This window comes from Dicentrarchus labrax, unplaced genomic scaffold (assembly GCF_905237075.1).
Source record: "Dicentrarchus labrax unplaced genomic scaffold, dlabrax2021, whole genome shotgun sequence".
Taxonomy (NCBI): domain Eukaryota; kingdom Metazoa; phylum Chordata; class Actinopteri; family Moronidae; genus Dicentrarchus; species Dicentrarchus labrax.
In genome coordinates this window covers 408,768-421,418 of record NW_026136709.1, presented here as the reverse complement: position 1 = coordinate 421,418, position 12,651 = coordinate 408,768, and the positions used below count along the sequence as shown (strand labels likewise).

At 37.2% G+C, this 12,651-nt stretch overlaps 1 long non-coding RNA gene across 1 annotated transcript; it reads right to left on the bottom strand.

The window, feature by feature from the left end:
* Positions 1-7,145: 7,145 nt before the first annotated feature.
* On the bottom strand, positions 7,146-8,891 carry LOC127369200 (uncharacterized). Its single transcript, XR_007886035.1, has 2 exons — positions 8,743-8,891; positions 7,146-7,241 (listed from the first exon to the last, which is right to left on the bottom strand). It is a non-coding gene; the product is annotated as an uncharacterized LOC127369200 (long non-coding RNA).
* Positions 8,892-12,651: the final 3,760 nt, after the last annotated feature.

Below are 12,651 nucleotides of genomic sequence, written 5' to 3'. Positions count from 1 at the left end.
CTGGTCCATAAAATGTGATGCTGAATGACACAATGAGCCAAATGTGGTGGTAAAGAAAGAGAGAAAGTAGAGAGAGAGAGAGAGGAAGAAAGACTGTGACTAATGTGCTTTTGCTATCAAGCGCCTGCTAAGCAAGATGAGTCTTTTTACACCCTGACAACAAATGGAGATATCAGTGATATTAAAACAGACAAGGCCCCCTTTAACCTACTTGGCACAATTTGCTTGGAGTTAATAGTCTGTTGCTGTAGATTTGATCAGCAGAGAGCCAAGTGGATCACATCCAGTCCAAACAGTCCACAGTAGCTGTCACTTCTCATTACATCAGCACCACTGCTATAGCAGGCTAATTCAGAGAGAGAAAACTACTGGATGAGAGTGAGTGTGTGTGTGGCTGTGTGTGTTTCCTTAAGGTACAACAACAAACATTTGCTTGTATTGGAGGTATTAGTGATATTAGAATACACAGACAGATATTTTGGTGTTTGTAAGAAGGTCTATATTTTTATTCTCTGTTAAAGTTTCTCTTTGTGGTTTGACTGACACTGCAAGAGTCCCAGATAAAATTTACAGAGTGTAATATTTAGGAGTATCTATTGTCAGAAATGGGCTCCTCCAGCTCCCTAGTCAAACAAGCTACAAGCCCTGACTGCTCTTGCAACATCACATCCTCCAAGCTGCCTGTCCCCTGACCTTCCCCCATACACCTCCCTCACCTACACATGGAGAAAGGACCAGCTATTGGAACTTTTAGTGGAAGCTATCTGAGTGGACAATTCTACCACTGAATTGTTGGATTGAAAACCCATTGTGGGCCACCCATGTTTGTATGTTGATAAGCTTGGGCCTCCTCAACAAATTATTTTCATATGTCTACAATAGATAGCCATGGGCATTTTTTGCATAAGATAGATAGCTAGATAGATAGATATACTTTATTGATCCCAAGCTGGGAAATTGCAGTGTAGCAGTAGCATTAAACACAGTAACAACAAAGAGACATAAAATGTATAAAAAAATTATAAATAAGCGGTCTAATTGTAGTGCAAAGTAAAAATATAAGGTGCAGTGAACAGATAAAACATATAAGGTGCTTGGAGGCTGTATTATTATGACCAGAGTTTTAGCTGTTATTGTACAGTGTGATGGCATGTGGCAGGAAAGATTTCCTGTATCTGTCCCTTCGACAGCAGCCTGTGAGAGAAGGTGCTCTGCTGTCCGACCACTGTGTGTTGGAGAGGGTGCTGATCATTGTCTATGATGGATAACAGTTTATTCAACGTTCTCCTCTCCACCTCTGACTCAAAAGACTCCAGCCTGAGACCAAGTACAGAGCCAGCCTTCTTGATGATTTTATCAAGTCTGTTGGTGTCACTGGCTCTGATGCTGCTGCCCCAACACACAGCAGCAAAGAAAATGGTGCTGGAAACAACAGACTGGTAGAAGATCTCCAACATCTTGCTGCACACGTTGAAGGATCTCAGCTTCCTCAGGAAATACAGTCTGGTCATCCCCTTCTGGTACACAGCCTCTGTGTTAGATTTCCAGTCCAGTCTGTTGTCGATCACCACTCCCAAGTATTTGTAGTCCTCCTTCATCTCCCTCCCTTATACACCCGACAACAGCTGAGTCGTCAGAAAACTTCTGCAGGTGACATGACTCAGAGTTGTACTTAAAGTCAGTGGTGTATAAGGTGAAGAGGAAGGGAGAAAGCACAGTTGACAGTCAGACAGGACACTGCCCAGACGGACAAACTGTGGCCTGCCTGTCAAGTAGTCAGTAATCCAGGAGATCATAGTGTTGTCAACACCCACCACCCGCAGCTTCTCACCCATTAGCAGAGGCTGAATGGTGTTGAAAGCACTGGAGAAATCAAAGCATGTGATCCTTATAGTGCCTCCCCCACCATCCAGATGCACATGGGCTCGTCGCAGCAGGTAGATGACAGCATCATCGTCTCCTAAATGGGGCTGATAGGCAAATTGCAAAGGGTCCAGAAACGTCCTGACCATATTTTATAAACAATAAACGTTCAATTAATTAGAAAATTCCTGTGTCTTAAAAGTGGATAACAGAAGACCAATCATAACCTTGTTTCGTCAATTTTAGAAAGGTTAAGTTACATTAAAAAAAAACGTGTAATGTGAGCTTTATTTGGAGTCGATTGTGTCACATATTTGAGCGTGAACTTAATTTGGATATAGTAAATGGTAAATGGACTGTACTTATAAAGCACCTTTCTAGTCTTCAGACCATTCAAAGAGTTTTTACACTGCATGTCACGTTCAGCCAGTCTTACACATTCATATACTGATGGCAGTGACTGCCATGCAAGGTGCCAAGTGGTCATTAGAAACGGAAACTAAAGGTTAAAACACACTGGCCACACCAGTACTTGGAGAGTTATAGCTCTGGAGATTGGCTCTTCAGGTGAGTTTAATTAGTAGTGTCTTATGGTAGACATTTTATATAGTATGATCAATTATAGAATGAAAAACAGTTAGCCCTCACAGTTGAAAAAGTTCACATACTAGGTTTGTACTAGCAAAATAGCAAAACAGTAGCAAAGGAGTATTTGTCATCAATGCAGATCTGCTGTTACCACAAGATTGTTGACCAGAGATTGGCGCGCTTTCCTGTCTGTGCTAGGGGCGGTGTTTGCTCAAGGACACTTCGACATGCAGTGGGAAGAGCCAGGGATCCAACCACCAACCGTCTAATTAGTTGCTCTACTGCCTGAGCCACAGGCCCGTAAGAGATATGTACACTCTTTATTTTTTCTGGTATCTAGTCATTTACACGAGATTTAGCTGATTGGCATCAAAAAATAATTCAGCAGATGAAGCTTCCGTTTTCAACTGATTGCTTTGGATAAAGTATTGTGTATACGTGATGCCCACTAAAGTGTTATCACATTTGTGGTAGTTTCTGTAACTTTATAATTAATGTTTTGAATATTTGTTCAGGGGTAATCAACCTGTTTCCACCATACTTGCACTAAAATATTTTATATAGATTTCAGGAGTAATTGTGGGGTCGCCAGCAGGGGGCAGCGTGGCGCTTATTGTGCTTCGGGGGGATTTACGTCAGTTTGGTCCACTTTGCAGCTTTCCTCTTTCTGCTGAGCGAGATGAAAAACGGACGCAGAGTTTGCCCTGTCTCACTTATTTCTCCTGTTTCCAGGTTGGTGGAATAGTAAATTAAGCTAAGTAATTGAAGTGTAATACGTTGACATGTCACTGAATGTTTTAATGTCTGCTAATAAGGCTATTTTATGAATATGCGGATATATATGTACAATAGCAGTAACCGCATTTTCGCGCCTGATAACGTCACCTGTTGCTACCAAAGTCAAGTCGGTCAGAGTTTTATTTTTAGCTCCTTGAACATTTTTGTAAAGTCTAATAGTTTTGCATGATATTGTGTAAGATGTGAAAAACTAATGTTAAAAACTGAGTTTATGTACTGAAAAACGGTTAAAAGCTAATGTTAAAATTTTTTTAAATATATTTTAAAAGTGGTTAAAGACAAGTTAAAAATCTGTCAGCTCATGCATTTTGGAAGGGTAAAATGATTTTAGTTGGAAATGGAAAAAGGCATTTAGGAACCATATGTAACATAAGCTATGTTTTGTATGTAAGTCGTAACATAAGCTATGTTTTATTTTAAGTTGAAAAGAGACTTACAGGGTAACAGTGGTTATTGTCATTTTGATTTATTTAATCACTCAAAACTTTTAACTCAGTACTTGCTGAAAGATGAGAAAAGACAAACTGTATTTTATTTTGAAGTCGTGTTTATTTTATAGAGAACATTGAGTGTTCGTAACAGAGGGGGATTTAAATTGTGAATGTTTTAATAAATCCTCTCTCTCTTTCTGCTGAGCGAGATGAAAAACGGACGCAGAGTTTGCCCTGTCTCACTTATTTCTCCTATTTCCAGAGAGAGCATATAAGCTGTTTACGTGGTGCCAGCCAGTACCTGTAACATATATTGTGAAATTTGTTGAATCAAAATATTAAAAAACGCCTGGATTCATGCCAGTTATGACCGGAGCCCTCTCCAAACTTGAAATGTACAACGAAGATCTCACTTCTTTGATAAGATCAATAAAGCAAGAGAAACTCGCTGAAGGACTCTATTTAAAATTAAAGCCCATCAAGGATTTTTTGAAAGAACATATTAACATATTAATGTCCAGAATTTAGAGCGTTCTGCAACTGAAACTGACTCTAGGCTGAATGCTATGGAAACTGAAAACAGGAGGCTTGCTAAAGAAGTCCAGCAACTGAAAGAAAAAACTGATAAACTGGAAAATCATAGCAGAAAGTGAAATTAAACAATAATTGGGCTCCCAAATGCAGTTAAAGTGGGTATGCCAACACAGTTCAATTCAACTCAATTCAATTCAATTTATTTGTATAGCACCAATTCATAACAGAAGTTATCTCAGAACATTTTTCAAATAGATCAGGTCTAGACCGAACTCCTTATAACATTATTTACAGAGACCCAACAGTTCCCACCATGAGCAAGCACTTGGCGACGGCGGCAAGGAAAAACTGCCTTTTAAGAGGCAGTTTACTACCACACTGCAGTATGGGTTATACAGTAATGCTGCTGATAAGTGAAGCTCCCTGCATAGGACCGACGGCTGGCCAGAACCAGTGTATGATTGCACAAGTAATTTCCGACATGACTTCTGAACAACGATGGCAACATGTTCTCATCTTGGCAAATAGAGGATGAAGGGAGGGCGAAGGGGGAAAGAGAATGAGGTATGGAAGAAATAAATGAGTGAAAGTAGTTAACAAAATAAATCAAAATAAGCCGAATAATGCTGTCATCTGATGGTGATTCTAATAATAATAAAACAATATTAGTTAAGTTAGAGTAGCTTATATTTATATTTATATTTTTTTAAACATTTATAAATATTTTGTAAGGAAACAGTAGAAGCTAGACAGAGGGGATGCTGATAAACGGAGTGTAGTGTCACTGCACAACAGAGGCATTTTGATTGACGTATGATACAAACAGCTATACAAAAAAGTGGGTTTCACAAAGATGTGAATACTGCAATTATCTCTGTTTTGCATAAGAAAGGTAAAGATCCCAACCTATGTTCAAATTGGCGCCCATTATCCCTTATCAACCGTGATATTAAATTGTATGCAAAATTACTGGCCCATTGTTTTGAAACAGTCCTGCCGATGTTGGTCCATACTGGTTTTGTTAACCACAGACTTTCTTCTGACAATATAAGACCCCTGTTGCATATTAGACATTTAGGTAAAACTATCATCACCATGCACAGTTCTGTCCATAGACGAAGAAAAAGGCTTCAGTGGTCATATTTGTGGTATACATTGCAGCATATGGTAAAGATTTTATAAATATGCTTAAACCTTTGTATTCTAATCCAATGGCAATGATATTAACGTGCAATCAATGTTCCCCATAGTTTCCCATTGCACAAGGAACTCGTCAAGGATGCCTCAGTCTCTGGTATTTGCCCTATCTTTAAAACCGTTAAGAAAATTAAGAAAGAAAATTAGAAATTCCTAAAAGATGGATAGCAGTGAAGGACAAGACATTCTTGTACTGAGATGGTTTGTAACTCTATCTGGACCAAGTACCGATTTCTCTTTCAATTGCTTTGATTATTTAAAGGAGTCATATTATGCCCTTTTTTCAGGTTCATAATTGTATTTTGTGGCTCTCCTACAATAGGTTTAGATGTTTTAATGTTCAAAAAACACATTATTTTTCTCATACTGCCTATAGCTGAGCACCTCTTTTCAGCCTCTGTCTGAATCGCTCGGTTTTAGCGCCTGTCTCTTTAAGACCCCCCTCCCAAAAAGCCCAGTCTGCTCTGATTGGTCAGCATTATGACGCGGCTCACGCGAGGCTCACATGGATGACGCTCTGGCCCCTCCCCTTCGTTGCCGGCAGGTAGCTCCTCAGTGCTACTGAGTTTAGCTGCATTTCTACCGTCAATATTAATTCAATAACTGCTTCTAAAGCAAAAACTTCACCACCGGACATGTTAGAGCGGGAGTCTGACCTGAAATCACGGAGAAATGAACATCAACAATCAGGATTACAGCTTTCTGTGACGTTTTCCTCAGGTAAATACTGCTATATTAACTACATATACATACATATAACTAAAAAAAAAAATATATATATATATATTAATATATATATTAATCTCTATCTATCACATAATGTTAGTGTTTATACCTTAACTATGAGAACCAACACTGTGTTTTATGCTTGTCTTTACACGTACAGCAGTGAGCAGTGACCTACAGTCTACACAGCCCAGTGAAGTGAAACATATTATATATTACATAATATTAACAACATTAGTCAAGCAGTTGTTTCTAGTGAAGAAACACCCAGTAAATGCACCAAAGTAATCAGAGTAATAGTATAATGATTACTGTAACCTCCCATCTGTTATATTCTTTATACACATTAGTTTACTGAGACCATGGAAACAGAAACCTGGAATACTTTATCCTGTACAACATGTCAACATAACTGAAGGAATCACTCATCTAATAAAGTAAATTGTTCATGTGGTTGAAAAACTGCTAAGTAACCAACTGTTAACGGTACTGTATCCATATTTCATAGTCTGATATAGTATTATTACCAAAGTTAACCTTCAGATATTTGTAAAAGCTGCAATTATGTTTAAACCCCATTAAAAATACTGTATACTGAATATTCTATCATTTATATTATATATTGTAATTTATCTTCCAACATAATAAAGTTTGAATGTGAGACAGTAATGTATTGTGTTGCTTACAGTCATTAATACAGGTTTAAATTTCACATTTTCATATTGAAAGATGACCAGATTTTCAACTCTTTCAAAATCTTCATAAAACCTTTGTGAAATAACATGTTATTTATATAAAACCATACTTATTACTGAATTCAAAAATGACCAAAACTCTTCTTAAAAGTAAAACACTTTATGTTTCATTCATATTCCAGTTACACATGTTGTAAGTAACAAAGCTATAACTTTTATGTAAACTGTGCAGTCCATGTCCTCCATCAAGGTTCATGGTTTCTAGTATATTGAAGTGTGAGCTGGTAATGGAGCTCTGCAGTCAGTGTTCATCTTCATGAGTCTTCCTTTGGATACCCAGACTGTCCTGATGCTGCAGCTGTCTCTGTCCTCTGATGGGTCCAGGAACTCCTGAGCTTCATCAGGTCACCTGCAAAACATGGAAGATTTAGTGTTACTTGTAAGACAGCATATAATATACAGTATAATATAATACAGTATAATATAATATACAGTATAATATAATACAGTATAATATAATACAAGTACAACAGCTCATTGTGGCTCAAAGTAGTCCTACCTAAGTTATAATCTAAAATAATAAAGCAGTGTCTCTGGTGGGTTCCTTGTTGCAGCTAACTGTAGTGATGTGTTGTTGAAACAGTCTGAGGTTACCAACACAATGTCTATCTAATGGCAGCAGATACACACACAGGACATTTACTGACTGTAACTGATGTTGGAACAAGTTCCTGGTGCAATAACAGACATTTAGCAGTGAGCCTCAGTGTTTATAATACAATAGGAGATTATTTGAGTATAGGATGTTACACTGGACCTACACTTATATCGTCAGTAATAGCAGTACTTCAGTAACGCTAAATAAACAGATCAGAAAACTTTTATTCGTCGCGGTTTGACTCCACATAAAGCCTAGTGAGCAACCCCAGCTGCTGGGAGCTAATCAAAGTTACAGAATAATACTAAACTAATGAATCCCTGCAGTTTGACTATTTCTCTCTCACTGTAGCTCTATTGTTAACTCTGGTGCACGTTGATCAAGTTAATTTACACACCGTAACACACACACACACACACACACACACCTGAACGAAGCAGAGAAACAACAAAGCTAGCGCTAGCTGATAACGTTAGCACGTCAGAAGCAACATGAAAACAACCACCAGGCTCCAACCTAATGAACGGTTAACTTCGGTTTAACGATCACACTGTCCCTCGTATTACAACATAAAGTCTGACAGACTCAGTAACTATAGTAACACAGTGACATCACAGAGCTGCTGTGTGCTAATCAAAGCTACAATGCTACCAAACTAATGACCTCCGCTGCTGAATTTATACACAGTACGGTGTCTCCTGATCACAGCTGTATTGATCCACACGGTGAACAGATACTGAGCTACCCAGCAGATAATAAGTTACCAGGTTAAAGACAATTAAACATATCTGACGTTATCTTCCCGGTTCCATGCAGCTCAACGAGCTAACAGCTGATGAGCGCTACAGTTTGTTAGCTCGGAGGTTTTCTGCTCTAACAGCGACACAAACATATTACTGACTGAGCACGTTTAACAAAATACAGACGAACATAAAGCCAATTTAGCCCGGTCACAAAACCCACAACAGTTAGGGAGTTAGGGAGCCCCCCTCCCCCAGCACGAAGCTTGGTGATTCACGGCATAAACTTTGTGTGAATCTCTATAACAATATCAGCAGGGGAGAATATGGAGACATCTGCACCAGCTGGCTTAATAAATTAACTTCACCTTATAAGTTTCATTTTCATCTTTTAACATTTAACAAACAATAACTACGTTAGCATCACTGAGGCTCCTGCAGCTAACAGCAGTTAGCATGAGCTAACATTACATGAACAATGAAAAACAGCATAAATTGTTCAAAATACTTACAGTTACTTCCTCTGCCGTCTCTCCACAGACAGTTGGTATGAATCCCTCTTTCAGGAACAGTCTTTCAGCCAGTCCACTGTTGTACTGACCGAGGTTGTGAAAACAGTCCAACATGAAGGTTCACACACACCTTCCAGTTTTTCTGACTCTAGCCGGACATTGCCGTCAAAAATAATTTACATAAACTTACATACATTTACATATGTAAATTTATGTTGGGCTGTGCAGCCAATGACTGAACAGTTTGTCTGCTGAGGCCTTTGCCCAGACATTAGGCTGCAGGCTGCAGGCTGCTGGCTGGACTTGCTTGTTCTCCGCTAGCTTGCCTTTTATACTCGCAAAGCTCCGATAGTCAACAGGATGTAAAGAGAGTGGGTGGCAACAGGCAGAGCATGTGACGTCACAAACTACACACTTCTGAAGCTTCGTGATTTATCTCCTATATTCTGACTGAGGCAGCTCACAAAAACATGACTGAGTCATTTTTTTTCACACTTTGCCTGCTGATAGGCCCTCCAGAGTCCCAAATGTACATAATCAAATGATTAAAAAGTTGGTTTTGCACAATATGTCCCCTTTAAGGAATTTGGAACAATATCTGGTTATAAGATTAATTTAGGAAAATCCTCCTTACTCTCCTTAAATGAATACCCCAAACACGAATACTTATTCTGGTATACTAATAGTTTCATATTTTAGATATTTAGGATTTGATATTTTCTTGACTTTGAAAAAAAATAAAATAAATGTTTCATATTGATTATAGAGGATTTACATAGATGGTCAAAGCTGACAATATCATTAGCTGCCTGAATCTCTATTGTAAAAATGAACTTGCTCCTGAGGGTTATCCTTTACGGTAGTATGTTGCAAATTCCTCCCACTGAAGGTTTTTGGAACCAATTACAAAATCATGTTTCCAAGTTTATTTGTAAGGAACAAAAACAAATAGAATACAAAAACAAATTATCTCACCATACAATTTTAAAGGTGAGGTTTTTCCAGGCTTATCACATAAATATTGTATTACTCAATTCGAACCTATTATTAGTTTAGTTAGTATTAGCAACAACTAAGAACATTTGCAAAATGCCATATAGATACACCAATATTAAACAATAATTTCTTACTAATAGGTAGAAAACTCATACGATTTCCACAGTGGCAAAACTGTGGTATCCACACCCTTTCCGATATCTATAACAATGATGGTTTAAGATCTTTCCAAGAATTGTGAGAAATGTTTAATTTACCAGGATCATCCTTCTTTTTCTAAAATTGATGTAAACATACGCTGTCTACCAAACATTATTTTACTGAAAGATGACTCTTCTCTTGCTATATTAATAATAATAATAATAATAATAATATATATATATATATATATTGGAATAACTGCAGCAAAATAAATGGTAGTAATGAGGTGGTTATATTTTATTTATTCTTATTTATCTATATATATTATTAAGTTGTTGTTTTTTTTCGTTTATCTCCTGTACAGATATTTATGGGAAGAAAAATTAAAAGAAGAATAACTAAATATTATATCAGATCCAATTAAAATGTTGATAGCGTAAAAAAAATGAAAAGATCAGGTCGTTGGGGAGGGGTCAAATGGATGGATGGGAAGGGAGGGAGAGAGTAAAGAAGGATTTATTATTATGCATTTATTTTGATATGTGGTATGTACTCCATAATGAATGTGAATATTGTGAATGTGTGAGAAAGGCAATCCAATACAAATTTGATCACAAAAAAAATAAAACTGTGTGTTGAAGGCGATTTACTGTGACAGCTCTGTCACCTTCCTGCAGGGCCTGAACACATCACAACCTGACCTTGTCTCTTGCACAGTAGAATCTTGTGCAGCTATTTTAAATTAGCAAAATATATTTTAGTTGTAACATAATGCTGCACCTGTAAACCATTCAATATTTTAAAGTATTAGTATAAATATATCTTCTTACATGCTTTCTGATTAGCTGGATATTAAATTCTTTCTGATTGGCTGAATGTTGAATGCATTCTTTCTTTCATGAATTTTATTTTCAGTTATTTCAAGTTATCAAGAAAGGTACATATTACAAACACAAATACTAGAAGCAGACAACAGCAAGCCATAAAAAATAATAAAAAAAATCCCTAAAACAAAAAAGAACAAAATAAACACTAATCATCATCCTCCATATTTTACTTATTTAAGAAGAAGAAAGAAAGTCTTTTTAGTGTCATATTCACAGTATATACACCATTTACAGCACATTTACATACATGAAATGAAACTTGGCCTCTGCATTTGACCAATTGGGCAGCCTAAGCACCTGGAGCCGTTAGGGGTTAGGTACCTTGCTCAAGGGGAAAACTGGCAACTCTCTACTAGTCCACACTCCGGTCTGCGGGGCTTGAACTGGCGACCCTCTGATTCCCAAGTCAAGTCCCTCCACACTGAGCTACTGCCGCCCCTTTAACAATGAATTGTACAAATGTACACAGATCACTTAGATCCCAAAGTTTCAAACCTTTTGATATGATTTCAGCAGTCTTTTCCAATGTCTCCTGGAGAACACGTGAGTCTTTCCAATGGGAGAAGTTGTAAAACATTATGAAACCAATTTGACACTGATGGTTTAACATCATCTAATCAGTGCTGCAGGATTGATAATGGTGCACAGTACCCCAGAAGACTATCTAAATGCCTGCATATGCTTACACCTTACACACACACCACAACAGTCACTGTCATATTTACTCCTACAATATTGGGTAGTTTGTAATTTATGTATATATATATATATATTCAACTGATTCACTTCCGGAAGTCATGTTAAATAAAATATTACTACGGTATTTTTACTTTAGGAAGTCTAGGAAGAGATGTTTGAATGATTCCTCTGGCATTGCTATTCATTTTGGTATATTGTTTTATTTCACATTGTCCCAACACTTCCCCATTGCTTGCAAATATGGTGACCATAGCCTTGTTGTTTTTATCTTTCTTATCACTTCCCATCAGTTTATATACATCAATCTACACAGCCAAATACAATTTTTAAGCAGAATAGGTGCATCAGACACTAGACAAAACAGTGTTAAACACTATGAGCAACCCAAGCAACTTCAATTATTCTTTAAACCAGAGTTTTAAGCAGCATAAAACTGCAGTATGGACTGTTACAACATTACTATGATACGGGTCACACTATTTTAACCAAAATCACACATCACAGATCACTGTAACAGTGCAACGACAGTTATCAATTCATTGATTTTTTCCCAGAAGGAACACCCAAACATCAGACTTTAGCTTCAATGGTAACTCATTTTACAATAGTCAATTTCTCAAGTTATGCACCTTAATATGATAAAACATGTGTTTCACTAAATCTATTTTGAGTTCCCCTTTCTCCTTTCTCTCTCTCCCACACACTATCTTCACATACAGACATTTTGCTTACACTTCCACAAACACAGTATTTTCCCTAAACTACCACTTATATTCTATTTCAACATTTGATTCAATTTATACAACAGCTTTAATTTGACTTAATATAACAGATTTGATCCCAGATTTTATACTCTATTTTATTTGTGGTTCTCTCTGCTTTCTACTTCTCGACTATCACAAGTAGATAATAGTATATTTGTTCACAACGTCTTAGTGTTATTATAAATTAATAGGGCATGCCCAAAGAGACTGCGATAGAATTTTCAGTCACACACCGATATCTAATGCTGCACAGAGAGCTACTTAATTGTATTTCTCAAATGCAGTTTTGTTCGTGCTCCTCTTTATATATATACATATAATTACTATTAGATCCTCGATTAGGTCCTTTTTCTGTCATTGGTTCAGTCCTTCTGTGCTCTTGAAGCGGTAACCACAAGTTTATTGTACTTATCATGAGCAAA